The following is a 13259-nucleotide window of genomic DNA, read 5'->3' as shown; positions in this document are numbered from 1 at the left end:
CACATAGTGGTGGAAGCTGAAATCATCGGGTGAATGAGAGTATGAACAAAATGAGAAGGCAGAAAAAGAACACCACCCAAACCTTTGGGAAACTGATACTTATGGAGGAAGAGGTCCCCAAAAAGAAGACTGGGAAGGAAATGTCAGAGGGATAAGAATATCAGACCATATAAAACAAGGAACACCTTTTTGTCAAAGTGAGATTTCAAAAAGAGGGAATAGAGTACATGGGAGTGGTATGTGGGAGCTAGATTGTGGAAGTCCTTGAATGCCAGGAAAAGAAGGTGCTCCTTCTCCAGCATCTGCATGACCTGAGATGATGATAAAGGCACGGGCTGGCCCTTCCGGGCCAGTCGCTTAATGCTGGGCCCCCTGGGGATGAGCAGCAGGGTGGGTCAGGGCCTGATCTTCATCCACATGGTCAAGATTTGGAAGTAAGGAGGAGAGACGGCTGTTCAGAACATATTTCTCATCAAAGAATATTTCTTCTAAATCAAGTCACCACTGACTTGAATAAGCTGGAGAGTCTAACCCAAACTTTCCAAGGCTGTCGTTCTTTTTGCTTAGTTCTTATTGCCAGTCCCTCAGCAATGACAAAGGACAAAAAAAAGTCCTCCAGGAGTCCTGCTGGACTAGCTCTCTCCAAAACCAGCCACAGGTCCTCCAGCAGGCCCCTGTTGCAGAGCTTTGGTGCCACCCAAACCATGGTGCTTTTAGTTTATGTTCCAGGAGTCATCAGACCAGTGCAGAGAAATGCCAGTGTACCTTTCCATTCCAATGTTCCTCAAGGAGAAGAAAATGCCTGAGGCAAGAAGAAGACAGTCATCCTGACTCTTCAACTTTGGCAGCCGTTCCTTCTACCAAACCACTGTGGTTTGGGAGAGGTTTAAAGCTAAGCTTCAAAAAAGAATGGCAAATGAAAGATCTGCCAAAACATAACCATAGAGGGAGACAGAGATGAGATGGGTATTTGCAGAAAGTGTCAGGGTGCTTGGTGAGTATGTGACCCTGAATTTGGAAGACAGTGCCTAAGCAGCTGTATTGGGTGGTAGTGTGTGTTAGAGTGTGCGTGTCACAGAGGGCTGTGTCTCTCAGTGTGGACTGGAAAGATGATGATTGGTAACTGGCATGTATTTATGAAAGTCTGTATGAGACTGCACTTGGCATAAACACTCTGCAGAGTGCACTTTCTTTCAGAAAACCCTAAGGTTCTAGCCACTGATAGAAGCCAGAAGCTGCAGAGACTCGGCTGGGGCATGAGCTGGACAGTTCTGCTGCCTTCCGGGGAATGGGCTGCCCTGAAGACTCTGTACTCTGGGTGCTGGTCAGAAGAGAACAGGGAAGAAAGAGAAGGGCAAACAATAGAATGTGACGTTTTGATGGAAGGTTTGGCCACTGCCCCCCTCCCCTGTGACTCACCCCCAGTTTCACTTTGTGCTGGCCTCCTCTTTTCAGTGGAAGGTGAGTGAACAAGGCAGAGAAGTCTTGTGAAGAGATGCCACCTCTGGGAGATACAAAGGCCAGCTGATGTCCTGGAGCACTTGGAGGTTGGTCCTTCAAAATTTCCCCAAGATACAACTGCTGGAGAAGGCAGGTGCCCTCTTGCTCTTGGCTCAGTGGGGAGGTTCCATGAGTGGGAACAAGGCAAAACCATCAGAGGAAATGTCACAGGCAAAAAGGGGTCGAGAAGGGGATCAAGGATGACAGCGAGGCCTAACAGTGAGGCCGAAGACCAAGGGAGTGACTTCTGAGTCTGGGGAGGAAGAGGAAGGGAAGACACCAAAACGATAGCCTCTACTGGCTCCATCCAGTCCTGTCCTGTCCAACAAACATGTACCAAGCACCAGGCACTCCACTGGGTGCTGCCAAAGCAAGAAAAACATGCATCATGAGCTTGTGGAGCTCGCGGTTTGCTCGATAGGCAGTCTGCTAAAATGGCAAGTGCTGGAGGTGAGCGCAGGGGTGCTAGGAGAGAAGGGGCACCAGCCCTCTCCCTGCCTGGGTGCTCAGAGGCAGCCCTGGAGGAAGGCCAGGCCAGGCTCATCAAGGACAGAAGCAATACCGTGTGTGTGTGTGTGTGCGCGCAGATGTAGAACACACATCCCCCATAGCCCTGCATGGTATTTTGCACATAGCAGGTATATAATAAAGGTTGTTGAGTGAATACGTGAATTAATTACTTTTCTACTTTTATCTCTCTAACCATTCTTCTGCTTCCTTCCTAGACTAACTCTACTAATCTTCCTTTGCCAGCAGTGCTTTGTTTCATTTTGAGGTGAAGACCGGTGAACTAGATGCCACTCAGATATAGAAATTGCCAGTTTACAATATGAGGCAGTATTGGAGGAAGGAGACCTGTGACCTGCAGAGTTAGAAGGAAAAACCATCACCATGATAATCATCATACAACATTTATTAAGCACTCAGGTGCTATATTAAGTTCTTTAAGGATTAAATTAGTTCAATGGCTTAATCTTCACAATAACCCAGTAAGTTGGGTATTATTAGAGAGAGACTCTGATGCACAGAGTCATCAAATAAATTGCTCAAGGGCCCACAGCAAGTAAATGGCTAGAGCCAAGGAAGTCAAGCTCCAGAGCCTGATTTCTTTTTTTAATTTTAATTCTTAATTTTATTGTGGTAACATACATATGACATAAAATTTATTATTTTTAAGTGTATAATTCAGTGATGTCAAATTCACAATGTTGTGCTACTATCAATACCATTCATAACCCCAAATAGAACACTGTACCTATTAAGAAATAACTTCCCATTCCTCCTTCCCTGGGCTCCTGATAACCTCTAATCTACTTTCTGTCTCTATGAGTTTGCTTATTATAGATACTTCACAAAAATGGAACTCTCCAATATTTGTCCTTTTGTGTCTGGCTAAATTCACATGGCATGATGTTTTCAAGGTTCATCATGCTGTAGCATGTGTCAGAATTTCATTCCTTTTTATGGCTCGATAATACTCCATCATATAGATATACTACATTTTGTTAACCCATTCATCTGTTGACAGACACCTGGGTTGTTCCCACAGTTTGGCAGAGCCTGCATTCTGAACTGCAATGCATACTGCATCTCACCCTTGGGACCAAAAACTAAGACAAAAGCATTTTGAGCTTACATCCTAGTAATAGGTCAGAGATGACTAACTTTTTTTTTTTTAATTTTTTAAGCTTCTTAAAGTGTTTTAGTTTACTAAAAGCTGCTGAAAGTAATAAACCAGAAATGGGATGGCTTTTACAAAGGGGATTTATTACCTTATAAGCTTATAGTTCTGAGGCTGAGAAAAATGTCCAAATCAAGACATCAGATGAAGCTCTTTCCCTGAAGACCAGCTGCCGGCAGTCCTGGACCTCTGCCAGCTGCCGGCAGTCCTGGACCTCTGTCCCATGGCAGGGCACGATGGCAGCATCTGCTGGTCTCTGCCTTCTCCTCCAGGCTCATGGCTTTCAGCCTCTGGCTCCATCCAGCTTCCTCTCTGCTCCTGTGGCTTTCTCTCTGTGTGTCTCTCTCCATCTTCATGCCATTTATAACGGATTCCAGTAAGAGGATTAAGACCCACCCTGGGCTATGTCTTACTGAGATAATCTAATCAAAAGACTTAACTGAAGTTGCCTAATCAGAAGGTCCCACCTACAATACCCACCTAAAAGAGTTTCATACCCACAAGAATGGCTTAATCCCACCCCACCCCCATGGCTCCCTTATCTGCTTGCTCATTGTTTTTGCTCATTGTCTGCTGATTGTTGTTTTTTTTCTCATTTGCTCCATTATTTTTTGTTGTTTGTTGTTTTTGCTCAATGTCTGCTCATTCTCATCTTGTTGTTATTTGTTTGTCTTCTTTAGGAGGCACTGGGAACCAAGCCCAGGACCTCCCATGTGGGAGGAGGGTGCTCACCTGCTTGAGCCACATCCACTCCCAGAATGGATTAATTTAAGAACACAATTTTGTGAGGTCCATCCAGCATCAAACTGTCACATAGAGTCACTGGTTCTTATTTCCCTAAACTCTCTGTTTCTCTGTGGGGATTGGCAGGCCCTAAATTCAAAGAGCTTTATAGATAATCATTTTTGCCCAGGCTTTTATTCCAGTGGTAACAAACTTAAGCTTTAAAAAATAAGATAATGCCTTAATCATGGAACACCTTATTTTCTCTATCCAAGAGTGGGGTTGCATCAGGGCCCTACTATAATGTGGCAATAGGAGGTCAGGAGGGCCTGGCTGGGGACAGGCAGGACTGGCTTTCCTGGCTTAGGTAAATGTCCATGCTTTATTTCACCACCTGAAAAATGGAGCTAATGATCCTTTAGCTTCATTAGAGCACTGCAAGGTTAGCAAATCATGCCAGAAGAGTGTCTGGGTCTTCTCAGAGGAAATGATGGTTGCCAAGGTTTATTAGTCCCTATAATATCATTAATTATGACTCATTAGCAACAACCTTCTTTGATTCTTTCCCAGTATTATAACAAACATTAATCAGAATGCTTCCTTTTCCTGTAGAGGGCTGAAGGGTAACTAAACGAAGCAAAGAGGAGAAAGGCCTCTGTGGTGACTACAGACATCCACAGACACAAATGTAATCAACGGTGAAGTATCCCCCTGTGTGAGCCTGTTCTGTCCTCCTCAAAGACATCAGCTTTTCCTACAAGGTCGTCTTTCCCCTTCATTACTGCAAAGCTCCTCCCCTTTTAGAAGTGGTTGCCTAAGCATGAGGCTGGGCTTTTGTACAGAATCCCAGGCCGAACTAGAGCGGAAGACAGTCCATCCCCAAGGACAGACTTCAAATGTGTGAGACAGTGAGTCTAATCTCCTTTAGCTAATTACCATAATAGGCTCTGTCAGATCACACTGTATGGAACATAAACGGAACTCTAGTTTATTCATGCATTCCACAAATATTTACTAAGTGCATACTATGTGCCAGGCACTGTTCTCAGAGCTGGGGACACAGATCTGAACAAAATAGACTAATTGTCATCATCAGCATTGTCTTCATCATCTTCACCATCCCTGCCTTCATGAAGTTTATATTTCTAAAAGGAAAGAGAGACTAGCATTCCGTACAGTAAAAGGGAGTCAACATTCGTGAAGTATTAACCTGTATTTCTATGAGAGAAGTAAGTGAATTCATGGTATTTTATATTCTCCCTATATATTTTGGGAAACATACACTAGATTTCCTAGTACTCTGTAGGATACCAATGAGCATTGAGAGATGCGACCTCCCATCTTGCATGCTACGGAGATGGGATATCGATTTAGGTAGTTCCCATTGTACTTTTGTCTCTCTCCTCTCTTCCATCTACAGAACAGAGAAGCCAAGAATACTAGCTCACTATGAATTACATCCAAGAGGGAGAAACAACACCCCAAGTGGAAACCCATAAGCAGATGCCCCTCAAAAAGAGCTCAGTCCTCTAACTTAACTACTTGATAAAAAAGGGTTTACTGAAAGCTGAATTTCTGCCGGGTGCCAAGGCCTGTACACTGTGAGAAACCTAAGGCTGTGGATAACCTGATTCCAATCCTCAGAAAAACAAGACATCTCACAATTAGCAAATAACACAGGAGAGGATATTGGCTGCATATGACAACACAGAACCAAGGATGAAAAATATCCAAAAACACAATTTTAATTTCCTTCTTTAAAAATAAATCAAGACAGTATTTAAACTGACATGGCTTGACTGACCACCCATAAACTTGGCATCCAGGCGTATCCAGGATCATCTCTCTTACCCAAACGTAAATTAATCTGGAGGTGGGGCATAGCTTGGGAACTAAGGATCTCTTGGGGTTGCTTCGTTTGTTTGTTTAATCAGGCCCTGGGCATTTGTTTGACAGGCATGTAATAGAAAGGGAAAGGAGCTCCCTTGCTCCTCTCCAGTCCCAGCCTGGATCTCTAACCTAACGATGTGGCCCGTATTTCCAGGGCTGCCGGTGGCCTGGACCATACACCTTCTCCAGCAAAGGGGCCTCTGTCTTGCACGCAGGCAGCATCGAGACTTGCCAGTGGCTTCTCAGAGGCTTTCTACCTCTTGAGCCCCGGCTCTTTGATATTTTGGTCCCCATGGCTACCAAAAACAATGCATTTATGCTGAATTGTTAACATTTTGCCTCTTCATCAGATGGGTTTGGAATTTAGAGAAACCAGGAAAATGAGAAAGAAGAAAAAGGAAAAATGATTTTAAAGAAAGGAAAGGCTATTTTCCGATCAACTGTTTATTCTACAAATGAAAATCACTTAAGGACACTGCAAAAGAAAACGGCTGTGACCCTGTCCCTGAAAGCATACGAAACACTTTGTTTTGACCTAGGCCACCAGCAGCTGGGGGAGAGTGCCCGGAAGGGCACGGAGGTGGCTCCAAAACCTCAGAGTAAGAAGGGTGGACTTCCCGCTGGCGAGAGGCGGGAGCGAGCCAGAGAACCCACTTGACGATCGGGGGGACAGTGGCCTTGGGCACTGTGGCAGCAGGGGAAGAGAAGTCTGTCATCTGTGAAGGGCAGGCAGCCCTGGGGTCCTCGTCTGTCCAGGCAGCGCTCATCGTCACTCCAGAAGCGCAGAGGACCTTGTCTGCTTGGCTTTCAGCCAGATGAAGAAGCATGGTAAAGGTCGCCGTTAGCTGGCCCTGTGCAGGGCACTGCGCCTGGCCCTAGGAATACGCAGAGGCCAAGCCTCACCTCTGTCCTCATGGGGTTTACTTTCAAGAGGGAGGGACAAGGCAATTGATTCATATGATTCACAACTGGTTTTAGAGAAGGCTCATGGGAGACCTTTGGTCCCCTTATTGTGCTCTTGAAACTGAAGTGGGCTAGATAGGGAATCGATAGATCTGGAGCCTGGCGAAAAACGCCACCATTAACGCACGTTCTTCAGTACCCGCAAGATGGCTGCTGGCAGACCCTCACAAGAAAGCCCATTCGGAACAAGATTTCCTCCAGAAGCCCGGAGAAGCCCCGGATATTCTCCAGGGACCTTATCATTGGGCCCTTCTGGGAAACTGATGGGTGGCATAATCAATCAAAACAGCAAACAGCTGGGAATCCTCCCATGCCATTAGCAAAGGGGTGGAATAATTAATGGTTTAAAAGGCAAGTGGAAAAGCAAATGCAAGTAAACCCAGGGATTTATAATCTATAATGGGGAACGGTATTCTGTAGGTCAGCCCTCTTTATCACTCTTCAGCCCCCTCCTCTCTACCTGGGACCTATAATCTGTTTTCTCCCATTTCTCTTCCCTCCCTACCTTAAAAAATTACTGGCCTAGTCAATGTGGCTTGCTCTTGAAATTCATTTTTTGCAGCTTAATCAAGAACCTAGACAAAATCTGGTAACAAAACTACTCTTGTTCCTCCCTGCTCTGGAAGAGGCAAAAAGGTCTAGGTCACTCCCATTGTCAGTGCAAGTGTGGTCTTCACATGCCTGGAACGGGAGAGATGGAAAGACGCTTTCTTCTAAAAAACTAGGCGGGCAGTTTGTCAGTGTGAAAATATTAGTCCTTCCCTCCCTGATCTTGAGTTCCCCCTAAGAGAAATTCTAATAAATAGGTGTTTACCTCTATGTATCTCTAGAAACTTAGAATGGCTCAGTCTCATGCACACAAACTATGAGTCACTCCTATGGGGATAATTAGGAAAAGAAGAGCTTTTGAGTGTTGAGAATAGAAAGGGTAAAGCATGTGGCATAAGAAGTGGACTGAAATCTTGATAAAGGTAAAGTAGATGAGAGAAAGTAAATCTGAGAGGAAAGAGGTTGCTAAAATTGAAAAGAGGAGTTGATAGATGTTCTTCACATACAGATGCCAAGGATTAGAATAAGAGAATAAACCCTGGATGCTGGGGAGAAGGGGTCAGAATTACCTACTCAGCTGGGCCTCATTGGTAAAATAAGATAACCCTAACCAGTTTCTCTCTCAAATACCAGCTTATGCGACATCCCTGAAACATGGCAGAATTATAAAAAGTAATGCAGCCCTAAGCCAGGGAGCCCAGCCTGGCAAACACAGGGGCTGTTTGTGAAGCCCATTCTATGCCCCCACCCCTAACTCTGCATAACACAACTGCATCCAGGGACCTGAAGGCAGAACCAGGGAGCTGGGAAATCAACAATTCTAAGTCCTCAAGTCAGAGAGTCTTTGACTATGTGAATAGAAAGTGAAACTCAGGAAAGAAAAACCTCTTTGTATGCATATTATCTGCATCAAATCAAAGCAAATATGCAGGCCTCTCCTTGGAATTGCAGGGAAGAAAATATAACTCGTTTTGTGGGTTGTCAGGGATTGTAAGTGTGAACTGAATACCATATCTGCTACTACTAACTTAAAATGTGCAAAATGTCAATCGCATTGCTTTATTTAGACATTGGTCTTTATGATTAATGTAGAGATAAAATAGGCTTTCCGTGCATTTACCTCCACTCAGAACTCTATTTTTCCACTAGATTTCAAGTTCTGCAAATGCATATTTTCCTATCTCCTTACCAAAATTCCAGCGGTGAACCAGCCTGGTGAAAAAGTCTTTTTAGAGCCCTCAACTTGAACAGACTAGCTGACCTTTACAGGGGACTGTGTTGACATGCAAACTATTCTCTAGCACCAACCCCAGTAACCTGTAGCCTCTCCCTCCACCCACCTGCTCCCCTCCCCTAAGATGCATTATATTACCATATGCCTGGTCTTCCACGAAATATTTGATTAATTACACTGAGTTGAATGGAAAGGCTGGTCAAGGAAAGGCTTGGAGAGGAAGAACCGCCTAAGGGCCAGGGTGTGTAGGGGGAGTGCTGGGAAAGGCTGCTGCAGAGGTCTACTGTGATCACGATGCTAAGGGGTGTGGATATTTTTTTGTAGGAGATGGGGAGCTACCACAAGTTGTTGTAGTGTAACGTTGGGTAATTGTTATGCTATAGAAGGTACTGTAATGGCAGTAGGAAAGGGAGATGTTTTTTTGTGGAAGAGGTGATGGATTAAGTAAAAAATAAAAATAAAAAAAAGAGGCAAAAAAAATCCAGTGAGGTACTAGCACAGGCTGGAGATGACGAGGGCCCAGGCTAGTGGAGGAAGAGCCAGAGTGGAGAAAATTAAAGAGGCAATTAGAACAGAAACAGCACGATTTAGATGATCCGTTGGGTGGGATATTTTTGTCTTGGGCTGAATTCCTCCCACAACCCAATCCCCGCAAAAGCGGAACCCAGGACAGAAGTTGGTGTGCAGGTGGTTTATTTGGGAAGTCATGCCAAGGAGCAGGAGTGAGGAATTGGGGCATTGGAGAAAGAAAGGAGGAAAAAGCAATGCACGAGTGTGTTAGCGAGTTAGCCTCTGCCGCAGGGGCTGTGAAATGTGTTCTCCTGGTTCCCATCCCCCACTGGCTCAGGTGGCTCCCCGCGGGCGCTAGCAGAGCACGCAGGTGTAAGCGCCCCGAGCAGGCTCCTGGCTCCTTGGGGGTCCTGTGTCAACTGTGGCACTGGGTCACTGTCCTTCCTGTGACTGCTACAAGGAAGGAAACGCAAACACAAATCCTACCTGATAATAAGCAAAGCGTCATCGTTTTATTTGAAGGACAGGTGGGTGCGAGCGTGTGTGTGTCTTTCCAATCTGTCTTTCCAATCTGCCCCAGAAAGGCCCCGTGTGGAACCCGGAGAGCAGGCCTGGGCACTGGAGCGCAGATGCAGTTCTACTGTCACCTTGTGTTCACTACAGTTCATAGCACTTAGCTCCCGGGGCGAGGCTCCCGGGGCGAGGCTGCTGCTTCTAGAAGCGCTAGGACCACCTACACTCCACGGCCACGCTGCTTAGCTGCTGTTCAGCTGGTGGCGTTTTATCAAGGCAAAGGATTCACAGACTATTCAGAGTCTGTCTTTCTCTCCCCCTCCCTTCGTTTCCACCTTCCTCCTCTTTGCAGTTCCTTTCACAAATGTTCCCACAGGTGGACCCCACAGAGCCTGAGAAGCCTGCTTCTTTTGTCAAGACTCATCCAAACAAATAAAAATATATATTAAAAAAAAACAAACAACTCGTCCAGCTCTCATGTGGAAGGCCCGGGCATCGCGGCCCTTCCTGGAGAACAAAGTCATGGTGAAGGGCTGCAGGCGGCACGAGGGAGGGTGTTCAAGTCCAGGGATGCTGGGCAGGGAGATGGGCCGGCACAGCCTCTTGGGACAAGCCTATGCGACTGGATATTCTTACTGTGCGACTCCGACGGCTGCAGCCAAGTTAGCCCTACTACCATTTACAAAGTAATAAGAAATACTAATTAATTAACCCTCCCTGAAGGTCAAGGAAATGATTGATCCTGTATTAGGGGTAGGCTAGATGCCAAAGGGACAGCAATTTCTTCCATGGTAGTCTCAGAGCAGTCAGAGGAATTAAGAAAAAAAGGAGAGTAAATGACTTAGCACTAAATATGAATGAAGCAAAAGTCCCTCAACTCTTAATTTCTTGGTATTTTGGCCAGGATAAGCACAAGATATTGATAGGGAACAGGACATGACTTCCTTCAGGCTCTTTGACAAATACATTTTCCCAGTTATTTGGGATGGAATATTAGAGGTAGAAACAATACCAGGACAGACTTCTTTTTAACTCAACATCAGCATTTTTGTGATTCTAAAAGTAATACATATTATGTGGAAATTGGAAAACTCTAAAGGACATAAAAATAGACTGTAATATGGTCACTTACTACTCTTAACATATTAGAGTATTATCCACTAATCTTTATTCTCTTTCTATCATACATTATATATGTATGATACCAATATTTGAAACTATGAATATATATAAATTAAAATTTTTAGAATTATAACATATTCCTTAATTCATTAAGCTTTCCCCACTTTGGTTTTAAATTTTTACTTTTTAGTCTTTTAGTTCCCCTACTTTTGTACTTTTAAATTATTGCTTGTTTTTCGTGTTATAAATAATCCCATGATTGATAAGGATCCTTATATTTCAAAAATTAGAATTTCTCTACTGAGAATAGATTCTAAAGTGGAATAACTGGATTAATAAACTTGTAAACAATCTTGCCAAATTGATTTGCAGACGATTTATGCCAATTTTTATTTCTACCAATAGGATATGAAAATAAAATTTCCCCCGCACCCATGAAAAACTGAATTTATTTAAACCTTTGCTAATTTGTTAGCTTGAATTCATCTCACCAGTTTAATTTGCATTCTCTTGGAAACTAGCAAGATCAAATACTTTTAATGATATTAGGCATTCTGGGAATTGTGTACTGGGATTTAAGTGTTTTTAAAAATTACTCCTCTATATTTTCCTTTTTTTAAGATTATTATTTATTTATTTCTCTCTCCTTCACCCCCCCCCCAGATGTCTGCTCTCTGTGTCCATTTGCTCTCTTGTCAGCTGCACCAGGAATCTTCTTTGTTGCATCATCTTGCTGTGTCAGCTCTCTGTGTGTGCAGCGCCACTTTTGGGCAGGCTGCGCTTTTTTCGCACGGGGTGGCTTTCCTTGCAAGGCACACTCTGCACACGGGGCTCCCCTACATGGGGGACACCCCTGCATGACACAGTACTCCTTGCGCTCATCCGCTCTGCGTGTGGGCCAGCTCACCACATGGGTCAGGAGGCCTTGGGTTTGAACCCTGGATCTCCCATATAGTAGGCGGATGCTCTATCAGTTGAGCCAAATTTGCTTCCCTTATTGTCTTTTTTAAGGTTTTGTGAGCATTTAGCTCTTTAATGTATCTAAAATTTATTTTTAATGGTGACTATGTGTAGCAGTTTGATATGATTATGAATTCCAAAAATTGATATTGGATTTTGTTTATAATCTGGTCTGTACCTGGGCATGACTGAGTTATGATTGGGGCTTTGATTGGGCCACATTAGGGCACGCAATTGGATATTCTTACTGTGCGACCCCCCCACCAAGGGTTGGGGATTCACAGATAAAAGGCATGGCAAAGGACAGAGTTGAGGATTTTTGATGTTGGAGTTTCGATGTTGGAGTTTGACACTGAAGCCTTAAGCTGGAGCCCCGGAAGTAAACTCACAGAGGAAACATAAGCAACCCCTAGGAAGAAAGGATCCTTGAGCCCAGAGAAAAGCAAGACCCCAGAAGAGAGGAACCCAAGAAGCCTGAACCCTCATAGCCATCAGCAGCCATCTTGCTCCAACACATGAAAATAAACTTTGGTGAGGGAAGTAACTTATGCTTTATGGCCTGGTATCTATAAGCATCTAACCCAAATAAATACCCTTTATAAAAACCAACCCATTTCTGATATTTTGCATCAGCAACTAATACACTATGTAATGAAAATTTTTTTCCAAATCTCTTAACCATTTAGTCCTGAACCACTTTTTTTATGATTTTTATCCTTCCTTTAATATATAACCGAATTCTGACTATACTGGTGTTTCTTGCCTTGATTGGGAATTTCTTTTAGCCTCAAAACTGTAAGCTAGTAAATTCCCATTGTTTAAGCCAATGCATTCATGGTATTTGCTTGGCAATGGCAGATTTCTCCATCTATATCTGAATCTATAATTCCTAATTGAATATAAGCTATAAGAGGGCAGAAATTTTTTCTTTCTTCCCTCCCCATCACACACAGACACACTGACACATAATAGACTCTCAGTGGCAGACTTGGCCCAGTGGTTAGGGCATCCGTCTACCACATGGGGGGTCCACGGTTCAAACCCCGGGCCTCCTTGACCCGTGCGGAGCTGGCCCATGCACAGTGCTGATGTGTGCAAGGAGTGCCCTGCCACGCAGAGGTGTCCCCTGCGTAGGCGAGCCCCACTCGCAAGGGGTGCACCCCGTAAGGAGAGCGGCCCAGCGCGAAAGAAAGTGCAGCCTGCCCAGGAATGGCGCTGCACATACAGAGAGCTGACACAACATGACGCAACAAAAAGAAACACAGATTCCCATGCCACTGACAACAACAGAAGCAGACAAAGAAGACACAGCAAATAGACACAGAGAACAGACAAGGGTTGGGGGGAGGCGAGAGAAAGAAATAAATCTTTAAAAAAAAAAATGCATACATAAGTGAACAGTGATGGTTCTCCTGATCCACTATTATAGGACAGTAAGGCCAATGGCCCTCACCAAATCAGTTATTCTGTCGAAAGGACAGGGAAAATCTGAAGAGTCCATAGGACAATTCGAGGTAAAGCCAGTCCTCTTATAGGGACTTCCAAGCTGCCACGGACAATACAGGAGGGGGTCCATTGGGGGAAAGTCTTAAGCTGTTTCACAATACCAACACA

This window comes from Dasypus novemcinctus, chromosome 13 (genome assembly GCF_030445035.2).
Source record: "Dasypus novemcinctus isolate mDasNov1 chromosome 13, mDasNov1.1.hap2, whole genome shotgun sequence".
Classification (NCBI taxonomy): domain Eukaryota; kingdom Metazoa; phylum Chordata; class Mammalia; order Cingulata; family Dasypodidae; genus Dasypus; species Dasypus novemcinctus.
Note: the sequence above shows the minus strand (reverse complement) of the source record.